The sequence below is a fragment of the Bos indicus genome, unplaced genomic scaffold, assembly GCF_029378745.1.
Source record: "Bos indicus isolate NIAB-ARS_2022 breed Sahiwal x Tharparkar unplaced genomic scaffold, NIAB-ARS_B.indTharparkar_mat_pri_1.0 scaffold_57, whole genome shotgun sequence".
NCBI classification, from domain to species: Eukaryota; Metazoa; Chordata; class Mammalia; order Artiodactyla; family Bovidae; genus Bos; species Bos indicus.
Window position 1 is genome coordinate 233,737 of NW_027223722.1, and position 17,217 is coordinate 250,953.

Consider the following 17,217-nt stretch of genomic DNA (forward strand, 5'->3'; position numbering starts at 1 on the left):
TTTAAGTTGCCTTCTTGAATAGGCTTTTACTTGGTTGCTATAAGCCTTTAGTGGCTCAGTGGTAATGAATTTGCCTACAATTACAGGAGAGGCAGGTTTGACCCCCTGGGTTGGGAAGATCCCCTGGTGAAGGAAATGACAACGCACTTCAGTATTCTTGCCCAGGAAATCCCATGGACAGAGAAGCCTGGTGGGCTATGGTCCATGAGGCTGCAAAAGGGTCAGACACGACTTAATGACTAAACATCAAAACTAAGCATTTGACCCTTTTTTTTTTTTTTAATTAAGAGTTAAACACACACACACACTAAATTTGACACTTTCATTCACTTTTACTGCATTTATATAAGGACAACCTCTTGGAACTACCAATACACTGTATTCAATGACATCAAACACAAGCCATTTGCATACATTTTGCAGTAAAAATATATCTAATACTATTAGAATGAATAATAAATTTGGTAATATTTATGAGGTGTGTGTGTGTGTGTTTCTGCTTATGTGTGTTTTGTTGTTTTTGTTCAGTCACTCAGTCGTGTCCAACTCTGTGTAACCCTATGGACTGCAGACTGCAGCACGCCAGTCTTTCCTGTCCTTCACCATCTCATGAAGCTTGCTCAAGCTCATGTCCATTAAGTTAGTGATTCCATCCAACCATCTTGTCCTTTGTCGTACTCTTCTCCTGCCTTCAATCTTTCCCATCATAAGGGTCATTTTTAATGAGTCAGCTCTTTCCATCAGTTGGCCAAAGTATTGAGCTTCAGCTTCAGCATCAGTCCTTCTGTTGCAGGAAGGACTTCTGTTTCCAGGGCCCAAATGGGGCTCTTGGCTAACACTCAGAAATGAATTGTCTAAGGAGACACATGTGTTGACAAAGCAAGAGATTTTATTGGGAAGGGGTGCCCAGGTGGAGAGAGGTAGGGTAAGGGAACCCAGGAGAACTGCTCTGCCACGTGGCTCCCAGTCTTGAGATTTACAGTGATGGGATTAATTTCCGGGTTGTCACTGACCAATCATTCTGACTCAGAGTCCTTCCTTGTTGTGCATGCATTGCTCAGCCAAGATAGATGCTAGTGAGAAGGATTCAGGGAGGTGGTCAGACATGTGGTGTCTCCTTTTGACCTTCCCCGAACTCTTCCAGTTGGTGGTCATTTATTAGTTCCATGTTCCTTACCAGGACCTCCTGTCATAAAACAATTCAGGCAAATGGTTACTCTGGTATCTGGGAAGGGTAGGTCATTTCAGTCAGTGAGCTTCCCCAAACAACTGTCCCTGAGAGACTTCTTGGGAACTGGGACAGAGGTATCTTTCTTCTGTAACTTCTTCCTGCTGGTCATGCATGTAGTTCTGCCTAGCAGAGTAAAAGTCTCTCTCTACCTGATCTAAGTTGAGGTATTCTGTATCTGAAACTGGATTCCATCCTTGTAGTAACAGCAATTTAGTCTAAAACTCTCGGACCCTGTCAGAGAAGAAACAAGGGCCAAACAGTATACCTTACAAGATGGTTATCACTGGTCCCCAGAAAAGGAAGGCAAAATCTGGGGTAAGGCAACAGGGTGGTGTTCCAGGAATCTTGTGCTCATCCTAAAGTTAACATCTTCCACCTGGGTGGGGATCCCAATTCCATAGAAGAACTCAAAGATATTGTTATGGGTCTTCCTTGAGTAAGAACCAGATCTTGCCCTAAGGCTGTACCACACTTTGATTGTTTCTCCTCTGTTTTTATATCCCCTCCCTTCTCTTATCAGCAACTGTTTGGATCTGCCCTTTGAAACCTAAGGAATATTAGTTCAGTCAGTTCAGTCACTCAGTCATGTCCAACTCTTTGTGACCCTATGAATGCAGCATGCCAGCCCTCCCTGTCCATCACCAACTACCAGAGATCACTCAAACTCATGTCCATCTAGAGGGATGATGCCATCTCATCCTCTCTGTTGTCCTCTTCTCTTCATGCCTCCAATCTCTCCCAGCATCAGACTTTTTCCAATGAGTCAACTCTTCCCATTAGGTGGCCAAAGTACTGGAGTTTCAGCTTTAGCATCATTCCTTCCAAAGAACACCCAGGACTGATCTCCTTTGGAATGGACTGGTTGGGTATCCTTGCAGTGCAAGGGTCTCTCAGGAGTCTTCTATAACATCACAGTTCAAAGGCATCAATTCTTCAGAGCTCAGCTTTCTTCACAGTCCAAATCTCGCATCCATAGATGACCTCTGCAAAAACCATAGCCTTGACTAGACGGACCTTTGTTGGCAAAGTAATGTCTCTGCTTTTGAATATGCTATCTAGGTTGGTCGTAACTTTCCTTCCAAGGAGTGTCTTTTATTTTCATGGCTGCAATCACCATCTGCAGGTATTTTGGAGCCCAAATAAGTCTGACACTGTTCCCCCATCTATTTCCCATGAAATGGTGGGACTGGATGCCATGATCTTCGTTTTCTGAATGTGGCGCGTTAAGCCAACTTTTTCACTCTCCACTTTCACGTTCATCAAGAGGCGTTTTAGTTCCTCTTCACTTTCTGCCATAAGGGTGGTGTCATCTGCATATCTGAAGTTACTGATAATTCTCCCGGCAATCTTGATTCCAGCTTGTACTTCTTCCAGCCCTGCATTTCTCATGCTGTACTCTGCATATAAGTTAAATAAGCGGGGTGACAATATACAGCCTTGATGTACTCGGTTTCCTATTTGGAACCAGTCTGTTGTTCCATGTTCAGTTCTAACGGTTGCTTCCTGACCTGCATATAGGTTTCTCAAGAGGCAGGTCAGGTGGTCTGGTATTCTCATCTCTTTCTGAATTTTCCGCAGTGTATTGTGATCCACACAGTCAAAGCCTTTGGCATAGTCAGTACAGCAGAAATAGATGTTTTTCTGGAACTCTCTTGCTTTTTCCACGATCCAGCAGATGTTGGCAATTTGGTCTCTGGTTCCTCTGCCTTTTCTAAAACCAGCTTGAACATCAGAAAGTTCACGGTTCATGTATTGCTGAAGCCTGGCTTGGAGAATTTTGAGCATTACTTTACTAGTGTGTGAGATGAGTACAATTGTGCAGTAGTTTGAGCATTCTTTGGCATTGCCTTTCTTTGAGATTGGAATGAAAACTGACCTTTTCCAGTGCTGTGGCCACTGCTGAGTTTTCCAAATTTGATGGCATATTGAGTGTAGCACTTTCACAGCATCATCTTTCAAAATTTGAAAGAGCTCAACTGGAATTCCATCACCTCCACTAGCTCTGTTTGTAGTGATGCTTTCTAAGGCCCACTTGACTTTACATTCCAGGATGTCTGACTTTAGGTGAGTAATCACACCATCGTGATTATCTTGGTCGTGAAGATCTTTTTTGTACTGTTCTTCTGTGTATTCTTGCCACCTCTTCTTAATGCAGAGTTCCAAAGAATAGCAAGAAGAGATAAGAAAGGCTTCTTCAGCGATCGATGCAAAGAAATAGAGGAAAGCAACAGAATGGGAAAGACTAGAGATCGCTTCAAGAAAATCAGAGATATCAAGGGGACATTTCATGCAAAGATGGGCTCAATAAAGGACAGAAATGGTATGGACCTAACAGAAGCAGAAGATATTAAGAAGAGGTGGCAAGAATACACAGAAGAACTGTACAAAAAAGAGCTTCACCACCCAGATAATCACGATGGTGTAATCACTTACCTAGAGCCAGACATCCTGGAATGTTAAGTCAAGTGGGCCTTAGAAAGCATCACTACGAACAAAGCTAGTGGAGATGATGGAATTTCAGTTGAGCTCTTTCAAATCCTGGAGGATGATGCTGTGAAAGTGCTGCACTCAATATGCCAGCAAATTTGGAAAACTCACCAGTGGCCACAGGAGTAGAAAAATTCAGTTTTCATTCCAAGCTCAAAGAAAAGCAATGCCAAAGAATGCTCAAACTACTGCACAATTGTACTCATCTCACACACTAGTAAACTAATGCTCAAAATTCTCCAAGCCAGGTCTCAGCAATACAGGAACCGTGAACTTCCTCATGTTTTAGCTGTTTTAGAAAAGACAGAGGAACCACAGATCAAATTGCCAACATGCGCTGGATCATGGAAAAAGCAAGAGAGTTCCAGAAAAACATCTATTTCTGCTATACTGACTATGCCAAAGGCTTTGACTGTGTAGATCACAATACATTGTGGAAAATTCAGAAAGAGATGGGAATACCAGACCACCTGACCTGCCTCTTGAGAAACCTATATGCAGGTCAGGAAGCAACCGTTAGAACTGGACATGGAACAACAGATTGGTTCCAAATAGGAAACCGAGTACATCAAGGCTGTATATTGTCACCCTGCTTATTTAACTTCTATGCAGAATACATCATGAGAAACCCTGGGCTGGAAGAAGCACAAGCTGGAATCAAGATTGACGGGAGAAATATCAATAACCTCAGATATGCAGATGACACCACCCTTATGGCAGAAAGTGAAGAGGAACTAAAACGCCTCTTGATGAACATGAATGTGGAGAGTGAAAAAATTGGCTTAAAGCGCCACTTTCAGAAAACGAAGATCATGGCATCCAGTCCCATCACTTCATGGGAAATAGATGGGGAAACAGTGTCAGACTTCATTTTTTAGGGCTCCAAAATACCTGCAGATGGTGATTGCAGCCATGAAATTAAAAGATGCTTACTCCTTGGAAAGAAAATTACGACCAACCTAGATAGCATATTCAAAAGCAGAGACATTACTTTGCCAACAAAGGTCCATCTAGTCAATGTTATGGTCTTTCCAGTGGTCATGTATGGATGTGAAAATTGGACTGTGAAGAATGCTGAGCACCGAAGAACTGAGGCTTTTGAACTGTTGTGTTGGAGAAGACTCTTGAGAGTCCCTTGGACTGCAAGGAGATCCAACCAATCCATTCTAAAGGAAATCCGTCCTGGGTGTTCTTTGGAAGGACTGATGCTAAAGCTGAAACTGCAATACTTTGGCCACCTCATGCGAAGAGTTGACTTATTGGAAAAGATTCTGATGCTGGGAGGGCATCAGAGAATGCTGGGGGCAGGCAGAGAAGGGGAGGATAGAGGATGAGATCGCTAGATGGCATCACCGAGTCGATGGGCAGGATTTTGGGTCAACTCTGGGAGTTGATGGACAGGGAGGCCTGGTGTGCTGAAATTCATGGGGTCTCAGAGTCAGACATGACTGAGCGACTGAACTGACCTCAACTGAATTGTTTCTAAACAGTTTTGAACAGTGTAATTAACTTACAAAAGACGGAGCATATATTCAACACCACTTCTCCAGTACTTCACATTAATTTTTTTCACACTGAAGCAGGTTGGTTATTCGAATCAGTTGTTGTATTGCTCCCTTGTTTCCAATAAAATTCTACAGATCACAAGAATATAGATGATAAGAATGTCATTTTAAACCACTATTTGTATTAATACTAAAAGGCAGGGGATAAGGAAATTTTTAATAACTGTACTCCACCCATTACAAAACTTAAATTGATTTGACTTCAGGGTGAGGGCTAAAACATATGCAATGTGTTAAAAAGCACAAATCTACACTATTGTTCAACACACTGTTATCATTACTACTACACCATTTTCTCTTCAGACTTGCATGCACAAAGTTTTAAGAAAATGATTGCAATCAATCTTTTAATAACCTAAGTGCAGTTCTTTTAAAGTCTAATATCTATGGCTGAGGAAGTTTTAGTCATTCTTTGCCTCAGTTTTCCTATGCAAACAGATAACAGTTTTATCTATATCATAAATTCAGCCTCTCAACCCTCACCCCCGGTAATATCCTGACCTTCAAAACAGTAGTAAAGAAGAAAGAGAAGCCAGAATGTAATAATTTGCTAACCTCCTGGCTTGAACATTACAAACCCAGATGTTCTGATACTCTTATTTAATTGTAAGTCTGGGTAAGATTTATTGTGAGTACTGCTTTCTGTGAAAAGAAAAAGAGGAAAGAGGAGAAAAGGAGAACAGTAACTTAAAGCACAAAAATGAATTAGTAACAAATTAGCAGTTTTACTTCTATTTTCCAAGTGAATGCTTTAGCTGACAAACTACACATGTTTCTTCTCTTTGAAAAAAAAAAATTAAGTGACATATAATTTACAATATTGTGTTAGTTTCAGGTATACAATAAGGTGATTCAGACGTATATGTATATATATATCTGAATATATATATTCCTTTTCAGAGTCTTTTCCATTTTATGTTACACAGTAGGTCCTTTGTAATAAATGATATCATTCTGAGAGAGTCATTTCCTAGGCACGTTGATAGGGAGTCTAGGGGTCCCCAAGGAGAGAGGGGTCTGGAATTCTCAAGGAGGAATAAAGGACAAACTTTTTTTCTTTCTCCACATTCCTTAGGATTATATAACAATAATGTATCCTGCCTAAGAACAGTCTTTGGATTCAACCTTCTGTTATCTTAAAATTATGGGAGTAGACCTGGTCTTTACAAGGATGTATCTTGCCTGAGGACAGTGTTATCTTAAAATGTAAATTATGGGAGTAGGTCTGATGAGGTCTTTACACCCTCCAGACATTCTTTGGATTATATAACCTCATTGTTAACACAAGCAAGTGGGTACTCTTTCTGCCCCCTTCTGATGCCTATGTCAGAAGCTTTCTCTATCTCCTTTATACTTTAATAAAACTTTATTCCACAAAAGCTCTGAGCAATCAAGCCTCGTCTCTGGCCCCGGATTGAATTCTTCTCCTCCAGGGGCCAAGAATCCCGGTGTCTTCGCGTGATTCAACAACAACCTTTCAATTCTACATACACCATTCTGGAGCTTGCCTTTCATTATTGTTGTTCTGGCTATACCTCATAGCACTGTGGGATCTTAGTTCTCTGGACCAGAGATTGAACCATGTCCTCTGCATTGGAAGCACAGATTCTTAACCACTGGACCATCAGGAAGTCCGTGATTATCTATTTTATTTAGAGTAGTGTGTATCTGTCAATCCTGAACTCCTAATTTATCCCCCTGCCCCTGCTAAACCCTTTGGTAATCATCAGCCTGTTTTCAGTATCTGAGCCTATTTTTGTTCTGTAAGTAAGTTCATTTGTACCATTATTTTAGATTTTGCACACAAGTGACATCAAACATTTGACTTAATATGACATCATATGTCTGACTTAATATAATAATCTCTAGGTCCATGTTGCTGCAAATAGCATTATTTCATTTGTTATGGCTAACAAAATACTCATTTTTATAATTAGAGACTTTTTAAATGATAAAATATATTTTAGTAATGTATACTATTTTCAATAATAAAAGTATATTTTATTAAAGAACAGTGTAAACCAATATACATCATCTTTGTCATAGGTCTTATTTATTGTGCCTGAGCATAGTGCTTTCTGAATCTTAAAGAGTAATGAATTGAACCCTCCACCCCCATTATCTGGTATGGTCAGTAGACCAAGTAAAAGATGTGAAGTTATTTGAGAATAAAACATTATTTTTCACTTTCAAAAAGTGACTGCAATTTGTGTAAGGTACTAAGTGTTAAAGGGATCTGGCACATTAAAACAATCTAACAAAAACAAAACAATTCCAGTCCTAAATATTTTGTATGAATGCCTCTGGGCCCTTCAGAGGTGCTGCAGTAACCAACATAGTCCAAGAGTTATTTTTTCCTCTACTTTTGGGTCATCACTAATTAGCTTGAGCTATTTTTCAAGTAGTCTCTTAGGGCTTAAATATAGGAAAAAAGAGCTTGTTCTTTATATTTAGAATAAAATATATATGGAATTTAGAAAGATGGTAACAATAACCCTGTGTACGAGACAGCAAAAGAGACACTGATGTATACAACAGTCTTATGGACTCTGTTGGAGAGGGAGAGGGTGGGAAGATTTGGGAGAATGGCATTGAAACATGTATAACATCATGTATGAAACGAGTTGCCAGTGCAGGTTCGATGCATGATACTGGATGCTTGGGGCTGGTGCACAGGGATGACCCAGAGGAATGGTATGGGGAGGGAGGAGGGAGGAGGGAGGAGGGAGGAGGGTTCAGGATGGGGAACACATGTATACCTGTGGCGGATCCATTTCGACATTTGGCAAAACTAATACAATATTGTAAAGTTTAAAAATAAAATAAAATTTAAAAAAAAAGAATAAAATACACAATGACAATTCTAAAATCACAAACATTCTGATTGGCAGATTCAAATACTTCAATATGAATGACCTGTAGCATATATATGTAAATGCTATGCTATGCTAAGTCACTTCGGTCGTGTCCGACTCTGTGTGACCCCATAGACGGCAGCCGACCAGGCTCCTCCGTCCCTGAGATTCTCCAGGCAAGAACACCGGAGTGGGTTGCCATTTCCTTCTCCAATGCATGAAAGTGAAAAGAGAAATTGAAGTTGCTCAGTCGTGTCCGAATCGTAGCGACCCCATGGACTGCAGCCTACCAGGCTCCTCTGTCCATGGGATTTTCCAGGCAAGAGTACTGGAGTGGGGTGCCATTGCCTTCTCCATATATCTAAATAGATATATCTAAATATGTCTGAAAATGTATGTATGTTTAAACAAACATATATATACTAGCATAGAATTTGTTTCCACCTGTGTCCAATTCTTTGCAATCCCATGGGCTGCAACACAACAGGCCTCCCTGTCCCTCACCATCTCCCAGAGTTTGCCCATGTTCATGTTCATTGCATCCGTGATGCTGTCCAGGCATCTCATCCTCTGATGCCCTATTCTCCTTCTACCCACAATCTTCCGCAGCATCCAGGACTTTTCCAACAAGTCATGTTTGCATTAGATGACCAAATCACCGGAGCTTCAGCTTCAGCATCAGTTCTTCCAGTGAATACTCAGGGTTGATCTCCCATAAGATTGATTGGTTTGATCTTGCTGTTCAAGGGACTTTCTGGTGTCTTCCAGCACCACAATTCAAAGGCATCAATTTGTTGATGTTCTGGTTTCCGTAAGGTCCAGCTCTCACAACTGTACACGACCACTGGGAAGACCATAGCCTGGACTATACAGACTTTGTCAGCAGAGTAATGTCTGCTATTCAACACAGAATCTAGGTTTGTCATTGCTTTCCTGCCAAGAAGCAATCATCTTATGATGTCATGGCTGCAGTCACAATCTGCAGTGATTTTAGAGCACAGGAAGAGGAAATCTATCACTACTTCCACCTTTTCCCCTTCTATTTGCTGTGCAGTAATGGGCCCAGATGCGATGATCTTAGTTTCTTAAATACTTAGTCTTAAGCTGGCTCGTCTACTCCTCTCTGTCACCCTCATCAAGAGGCTCTTGAATTCTGTCAAGAGAATGCACTAGACATAGCAAATACCCTTTTTGAACAACACAAGAGATGACTTTACACATTGATATCACCAAATGATCAATACCAAACTGATTACATTCTTTGTAGCTGAAGATGGAGAAACTGTACAGTTAGCACAAACAAGGGCCAGAGCTGACTGTGGCTCAGATGATCAGCTGTTCATAGAAAAATTCAGGCTTAAACTAAAGAAAACTGGGGACAATACTAGGTCAGTCAGGCATGACTTAAATCAAATCCTGTATGAATTCACAACAGAGGTAATAAATAGATTCAAGGGATTAGATCTACTTAACTGTGTGCCTGAAGAACTATGGACAGAGGTTTGTAATACTGTACAGGAGGCAGAAAACAAAACTATCCCAAGGAAAAAGAAAAGCAAGAAGGCAAAGTGGTGATCTGAGGAGGCTTTACAAACATCAGAAGAATGGAGAAGTGAAAAGCAAGTGAAAGAGGGAAAGGTAAATCCAATTAAATGCAGAGTTTCAAAGAATAGCTAGCAGAGACAAGAAGGCCTTCTTCAATGAACAGGTTTTAATAATAAAAGAAACAACAAAAGGGGAAAGACTAGAGATCTCTTCAGGAAAATTGGAAACATCAAGGGACCATTATATCCAAAGATGGGCACAATGAAGGATAAAAACCTAGTAGACACTGAAGAGATAAAGATGGAAAAATTACATGGAAAAACTGTATTAAAAAGATCTTAATGAACCTGATTACTATGATGGTGTGGTTAGTGACCTAGGGCCAGACATTCTGGAGTTCAAGTGGGCCTTAAGAAGTACTGCTGTTAACAAAGCTAGTAGATGTAATGAACTTCCAGAAGAACAATTCAAACCCCTAAAGGATGATGCCAGCAAGGTTTTACATTCCTTATGTCAGCAGATCTGAAAGACCCAGCAGTGGCCACAGGACTGGAAAAGGTCAATCTTCATCACAATTGCCAAAAAGGATAGTACCAAAGAATGTGCTGGCCATCAGACAGTTGCTCTCATCTCCCATGCTAGTAAGGTCATGCTTAAAATCCTGCATGCAAGGCTTCAGCATTATGTGAACCAAGAACTTCCGGATGTCCAAGCTGGGTTTAGAAAAGGAAGAGGAACTAGAGATCAAACTGCCAGCATTCACTGGATTATAGAGAAAGTAAAACATCTTTCTCTATAATCAGATGTCAGAAAAATAGATGTCAGAAAAACATCAATCTCTTTTTCATCAACTATACTAAAGCCTTTGACTGTGTGGATCATTACAAACTGTGTAAAGTGCTTAGAGAGATGGGAATATCAGACCATCTTACCTGTCTCCTGAGAAACCTGAATGTGGTTCAAGAAACAGCAGTGAGAACCCTGTGTGGGAAACTGACTGGTTCAAGACTGAGAAAGGAGTACCACATGGCTGTCTGTGGTCACCCTGTCTGTTCAACCTACATCCTGAAGACATCACAGAAATGCTGTGTGGGCTGAGTTACAAGCTGGAACACAGTATTATATACACATAAATATTACCATCTTCCTTCCCAGAGACACATGCTATGTGTTTTATTATATTTAAATTTTATATGGGTTAATCTTATATTTTAACAAACACATTAACACTCTAAGTCTTCTAGAACTGTTAAGAAAGTTCTAGGACCAACATCAGATTTTCCAACCTGGGGTCTGGGAAAGGTACTGAGAACCCCAGAGAATTTGACTTTGGAGGCCAGTGGGATTTGATTTCAGAACTTCCACTGGACTGGGGAAACAGACTCTTGCAGGGCACAAAGAAAATCTTGTGCACACCAGAAGCCAGAAGAAAAGAACAGCATCCCCACAAGAGATTGTACCAGACTTGCCTGTGAGTAACCAAAAATCTCTGGTGGAGGCATGGGTCGACAGTGGCCTGCTGCAGCGTCAGGGGCACTGAATACAACAGTGCATGCACAACTCCTTTTGAAAGAAATCACCATTATCTTCATTACTCTTACTATAGTTTGGCCTCAGGCCAAACAACGTGGAAAGAACAAAGAAGCCCAAATCAAGAGAAAATTTGATTAAAGACTGATTAAACATGATCCCGCCCGTAAGAACAAGACCCAGTTTCCCCCAAAATCAGTCTCTCCCATCGGGAAGCTTCCACAAGCCTCTTATCCTTATCCCTCAGAGGGCAGACAGAATGAAAACCACAGTTGCAGAAAACTAACCAAACTGATCACATGGACCACAGCCTTGTCTAACTCAATGAAACTATGAGCCATGTAGAGCCACCCAAGATGGACGGGTCATAGTGGAGAGTTCAACAAAATGTGGTTCGCTGGAGAAAGGAATGGCAAACCAGTATTCTTGCCTTGAGAACCCCATGAACAATATGGAAAGGCAAAAAGACATGGCATTGAAAGATGAACTTCCAAGGACAGTAGGTACACAATATGCTACTGGAGATGAGTGGAGCAATAACTCCAGAAAGAATGAAGAGAAACAGTCAAAGAGAAAAAAAAAAAAAAATGCCCAGCTGTGGAGGTGACTGATGATGGAAATAAAGTCAGATACTGCAAAGAACAACATTGCAAAGGAACCTGGAATATTTGTCCCATGAATCAAGGTAAATTGGAAGTGGTCAAACAGGAAATGGAAAGAGTGAACATCGACATTTTAGGAATCAGTGAAATAAAATGGACTGGAATGGGCGAATTTAATTCAGATGACCATTATATCTACTACTGTGGGCAAGAATCCCTCAGAAGAAATGGAGTATCCTTCATAGTCAACAAGAGTCCAGAATGCAGTACTGAGGTGCAATCTCAAAAATGACAGAATGATCTCTGTTCCTTTCCAAGGCAAGCCACTCAATATCACAGTTATCCAAGTCTATGCCCCAATCAGTAATGCTGAGAAAGCTGAAATTGAACAGTTCTATGAAGATCTACAAGACCTTCTAGAACTAACACCCAAAAAAGTGGTCCTTTTCATCATTGGAGACTGGAATGCAAAAGTAGGAAGTCAAGAGCTACCTAGAGTAACAGGCAAATATAGCCTTGGAGTACAAAATGAAGCAGGGCAAAGGTAACAGAGTTTTGCAAAAAGAATGCACTGGTCATAGCAAACACCCTCTTCTAACAACACAAGAGATGACTCTACATATGGACATCACCAGAACGTCAATACCAAAAGCAGACTGATTTTAGTCTTTGCAGCCAAAGATGGAGAAGCTCTATACTGTTAGCAAAAACAGGAAAAGGAGCTAAATGTGGATCAGCTCATGAACTCTTTTTTCACAAAATGCAGACATAAATTGAAGGGAGGGAAAACCACTAGGCCATTCAGTTATGACCTAAATCAAATCCCTCACAAGTATACAGTAGAAGTGACAAATAGATTCAAGAGACCAGATCTGAGAGTGACTGAAGAAATATGGATAGAGGTTTGGGACATTGTACAGGAGGCGGTGATCAAGACCATCCCCATGAAAAAGAAATGCAAAAAGGCAAAATGGTTGCAAAAAGGCAAAAAAAAAAAAAAGGCATTTTTAAAAATGCAGAAATGCCTCTGAGGAGGCCTTAGAAATAGCTGAGAAAAGAAGAGAAACAAAAGGCAAAGGAGAAAAGGAAAGCAATGCCCATTTGAATACAGAGTTCCAAGGAATAGAAAGGAGAGATAAGAAAGCATTCCTCAGTGAGCAATGCAAAGAAATAGAGGAGATAATAGAATGGGAAAGAACTAGAGAACTCTTCAACAACATTAGAGATACCAAGGGATCACTTCAGGCAAAGATGGGCAAAATAAATGACAGAAATGGTATGGACCTAACAGAAGCAGAAGATATTAAGAAGAGGTGGCAAGAATACACAAAAGAACTACACAAAAAGATCTTCATGACCCAGATAACTACAATGGGGTGAGCACTCACCTAGAGTCAGACATCTTGGAGTGTGAAGTCAAGTGGGCCTTAGGAAGCATCACTAGGAACAAAGCTAGTGGAGATAATGGGATTCCAGCTGAGCTATTCCAAATGCTAAAAGATGATGCTGTGAAAGTGCTGCACTCAATAGGTAAGCAAAATTGGAAACTCAGCAGTGGCCAAAGGACTGGGAAATGTCAGTTTTCCTTCCAATTCCCAAAGAAAGGCAATGCCAAAAATGTTCATACTACCACACAATTGCACTCATTTCACATGCTAGCAAAGTAATACTCAAAATTCTCCAAGAAGGCTTCAACAGAACGTGAACTGTGAACTTCCAGATGTTCAAGCTGGATTTAGAAAAGGCAGAGGAACTAGAGAGCAAATTGCCAACATCTGCTGGATCATAGAAAAAGCAAGAGAGTTCCAGAAAAACATTTACTTCTGCTTTATTGACTACACCAAACCCTTTGACTCTGTGGATCACAAAAAACTGTGGAAAATTCTTAAAAGACATGGGATTACCAGACCACCTTACCTGCCTCCAGAGAAATTTGTATGCAGGAAAAACAACATTTAGAACCAGACATTGAACAACACACTGGTTCGATACTGGGAAAGGAGTACATCAAGGCTGCCTATTGTCCCTCTGCTTATATAACTAAAGGAAATCAGTCATGAATATTAATTGCAAGGACTGATGCTGAAGCTAAAACTCCAAAACTTTGGCCACCTGATGCAAAGAACTGACTCATTTGAAAAGACCCTGATGCTTGGAAAGACTGAAGCCAGGAGAAGGGGACGACAGAGGATGAGATGGCTGGATGGCATCACAGACTCAATGGACCTGAGTTTGAGTAAACTGTAGGAGTTGGTGATGGACAGGGAGGCCTGGCATGCTGCAGTCCATGGGGTCCCAAAGAGTCTGATATGACTGAGCGAGTGAACTGAACTGAACTGATGCAGGGTACATCATGCAAAATGCCGAGCTTGCTGAAGCAAAAGCTGGAATCAAGATTGCCAGAAGAGATATCAATAAGCTCAGATATGCAGATGACATCACCCTTATGGCAGAAAGTGATAAGGAACTAAACAGCCTCTTGATGAAAGTGAAAGAAGAGAGTAAAAAAGCTGGCTTAAAGTGTAACATTCAAAAAACGAAGATCATCATATCTGGTCCCATCACTTCATGGCAAATAGTTGGGGAAGGAATGGAAACAGTGACAGACTATTTTCTTGGGCTCCAAAATCACTGCAGATGGTAACTGCAGCCATGAAATTAAAAGAAGCTTTTTCCTTGGAAGAAAAGCTATGATTCAACCTAGACAGCATATTCAAAAGCAGAGACATTAGTTTGTCGACAAACGTCAGTATAGTCAATGCTATTGTTTTTCTAGTAGGCATGTGTGGATGTGAGAATTGGGACCATAAAGATAGCGGAGTGCCAAAGAATTGATGCTTTTGAACTGTGGTGTTTGACAAAACTCTTGAGAGTCCCTTGGACTGCAAGGAGATCAGACCAGTCAATGCTAAAGCAAATGAATCTTGCATATTTATTGGAAGGACTGATGCTGAAGCTTCAGCTCCAATACTTCGGCCACCCCATGTGAAGAACTGACTCACTGAACAATACCCTGATGCTGTGACAGATTGAAGACAGAAAGGGTGGACAGAGGATGAGGTGGTTGGATGGCATCACCAAGGCGAGGGACACGGGTTTGAGCAATCTCTGAGAGTTGGTGATGGATAGGAAAGCCTTGTGCACTGCAGTCCATGGGGTCTCAAAGAGTTGGACACCGCTGAGCAACTGAACTCTAGGTCTTGTCCAATACAGCTTAGACTTTTTACATTTATTCATAATCACTCCATGGTGTCCAACTCTTTGCAACCCCATGGACTTTAGCCCATCAGGCTCCTCCATCCATGGACTTCTCCAGGGAAGAATACTGGAGTGGGTAACCATTCCTTTTTCCAGGGGATCCAACCCAGGGATGGAACATGGGTCTCCCACATTGCAGGCAGATTCTTTACAGTCTGAGCCACTAGGGAAGCCCAATCTAAGATTAAGAAGTTGAATGGCTATACTTTTTAATCCTGTTTTCCATCTTCTTTGGGTTACAATGTGACATAATTTCCCTTATGATGAGTTTTTTTTTTTTTTTCTTTTTTCACTCCAATCTCTTATCTAGGCCTTAATTAACTGAAGATTTTTAAAGAGGAAAAATTACTATTTGTACTTTGCAAGCTTAGTCCTTTAAAGCCATCACATTTTGTTTCTTCAAAATCCTTGGCCATGAACAACCAGTGTATTTGAAGCCAGGGGTTGAATGAAACATAATTTGAGGTGGGGAAATATATAAGTGGACCACATCAATTCATGATTTCTTATATCCAAACTATTTATCTACTTACACCAATATTAATCCTCCCTTTAACTGTGAAACTGCTTTGTGATAGGAATGGGAAGGAAGGGAGATGGCATAAATTGAAGCGAGGTTGAACTGTTTCCAGCTCTTGTTTAAGTGCAGACTTAAGAGCAACATATTGGTACTTTCAGCCAAAATTTCCACTAGCCATCACATTTGTGATAAAGAGACAAATAGCTTTAAAATTATTGAATTAGAAAATGTGTTTTTCATGATCATAACCAGAGAAGGCAGTGGCACCCCACTCCAGTACTCTTGCCTGTTAAATCCCATGGATGGGGGAGCCTGGTGGGCTGCAGTCCATGGGGTCGCTAAGAGTCAGACATGACTGAGCAACTTCACTTTCACTTTTCACTTTCATGCATTGGAGGAGGAAATGGCAACCCACTCCAGTGTTCTTGCCTGGAGAATCCCAGGGAAGGGGGAGCCTGGTGGGCTACCGTCTGTGGGGTCACACAGAGTTGGACGCGACAGAAGCTACTTAGCAGCAGTAGCAGCAGCAGCAACTAATATATAGTGAAATACAGATCCTGGTTAAGGAGCTAAACTATTTTAATGGATTTTAGTGACAATGTCTACTTCTCACAAGTTTAAACTAAGAAATGGGAAAGATGTTTTTTCAACAAACATATCTGTACTTCAATAAAGTCATTTCTAATTCTGACCCTTGATTGTTATGTTTATTTTCATTTTATTAGTAAATTGTTCTTTATAATCCTTATCAAGATTATATTTTCTTAAATCATCAAATTTTATATTAATGTGTTCCAAAAATAAAATATTGAATAATGAATCGAGTTTTTAATATCATTATAGGTTTTCAGTATGTGTTAAACTTATATATACTTTATGAAAAGTTTTAATATGAATAGACTATAATGAATAACGCTAAAATCAACACTGCATTATATAATTTTAAATTATACCCTATCAGATTTATTTACCTTTATTCTTTTGTGATATAAGCTTCCCAGCTGATTTTTAACTAAACATTAAGGAACATATTTGTAGTTTTGCAGTATAATCATGCATACAATTTTAGTACACATTTCAACCATTTATAAATGTTTATAAAAATGCACATTTCCACTTCTGATGTTACACCCTTTTAACTGCTTGAGAGCAAAGAGTATGTCTTTTTTAAATTCGCCAACTGAAAGTGTATCCCCTGGTGGGTGGCCAATGATGTTATGGATGAATGAACATTTCTCAAACCTTATTAATAAGAAAATGGGGAGCTGGAACTCCCACTCCCACCACGGTAAGGAGGGGTCCCTCCCACCATGGTCTGTCAACAGAGACTGCTTGGAGAGCCCAGACACTACCTCCACCTAGCAGGAACAGAGCAGGGATCTCAATAGAGAGCCGGAGATGGAAATCATTGGGAAGAGCTGGGAGCCCTGCTCTCACCAGCAGGACAAAAGAAGGTCAGAAGGAGCACCGAAGCAAATCAAAACTCAGACCAGAGGAAAGGATGGGAAACTATCTATGTTCAGCTGAGGCGAACAGGCGTTCTCTCAGAATGACATCCCGGCCAGGAACTTTAAAAATAACATTGACAGATCTGCCTACAGAGAGAAAAAAGTCTAAATTTATA

The 17,217-nt window shown here is 40.6% G+C and overlaps 1 long non-coding RNA gene across 2 annotated transcripts; it reads right to left on the minus strand.

Moving 5' to 3' along the window:
- Positions 1-869: 869 nt before the first annotated feature.
- Positions 870-17,002, minus strand: LOC139182005 (uncharacterized). 2 transcript variants are annotated; one of them, XR_011565603.1, is made up of 2 exons: positions 16,946-17,002; positions 870-1,186 (listed from the first exon to the last, which is right to left on the minus strand). It is a non-coding gene; the product is annotated as an uncharacterized lncRNA (long non-coding RNA). The 2 variants fall into 2 exon arrangements; XR_011565604.1 differs by lacking the exon at positions 16,946-17,002 and adding an exon at positions 5,233-6,122.
- Between the last annotated feature and the right edge of the window lie 215 nt (positions 17,003-17,217).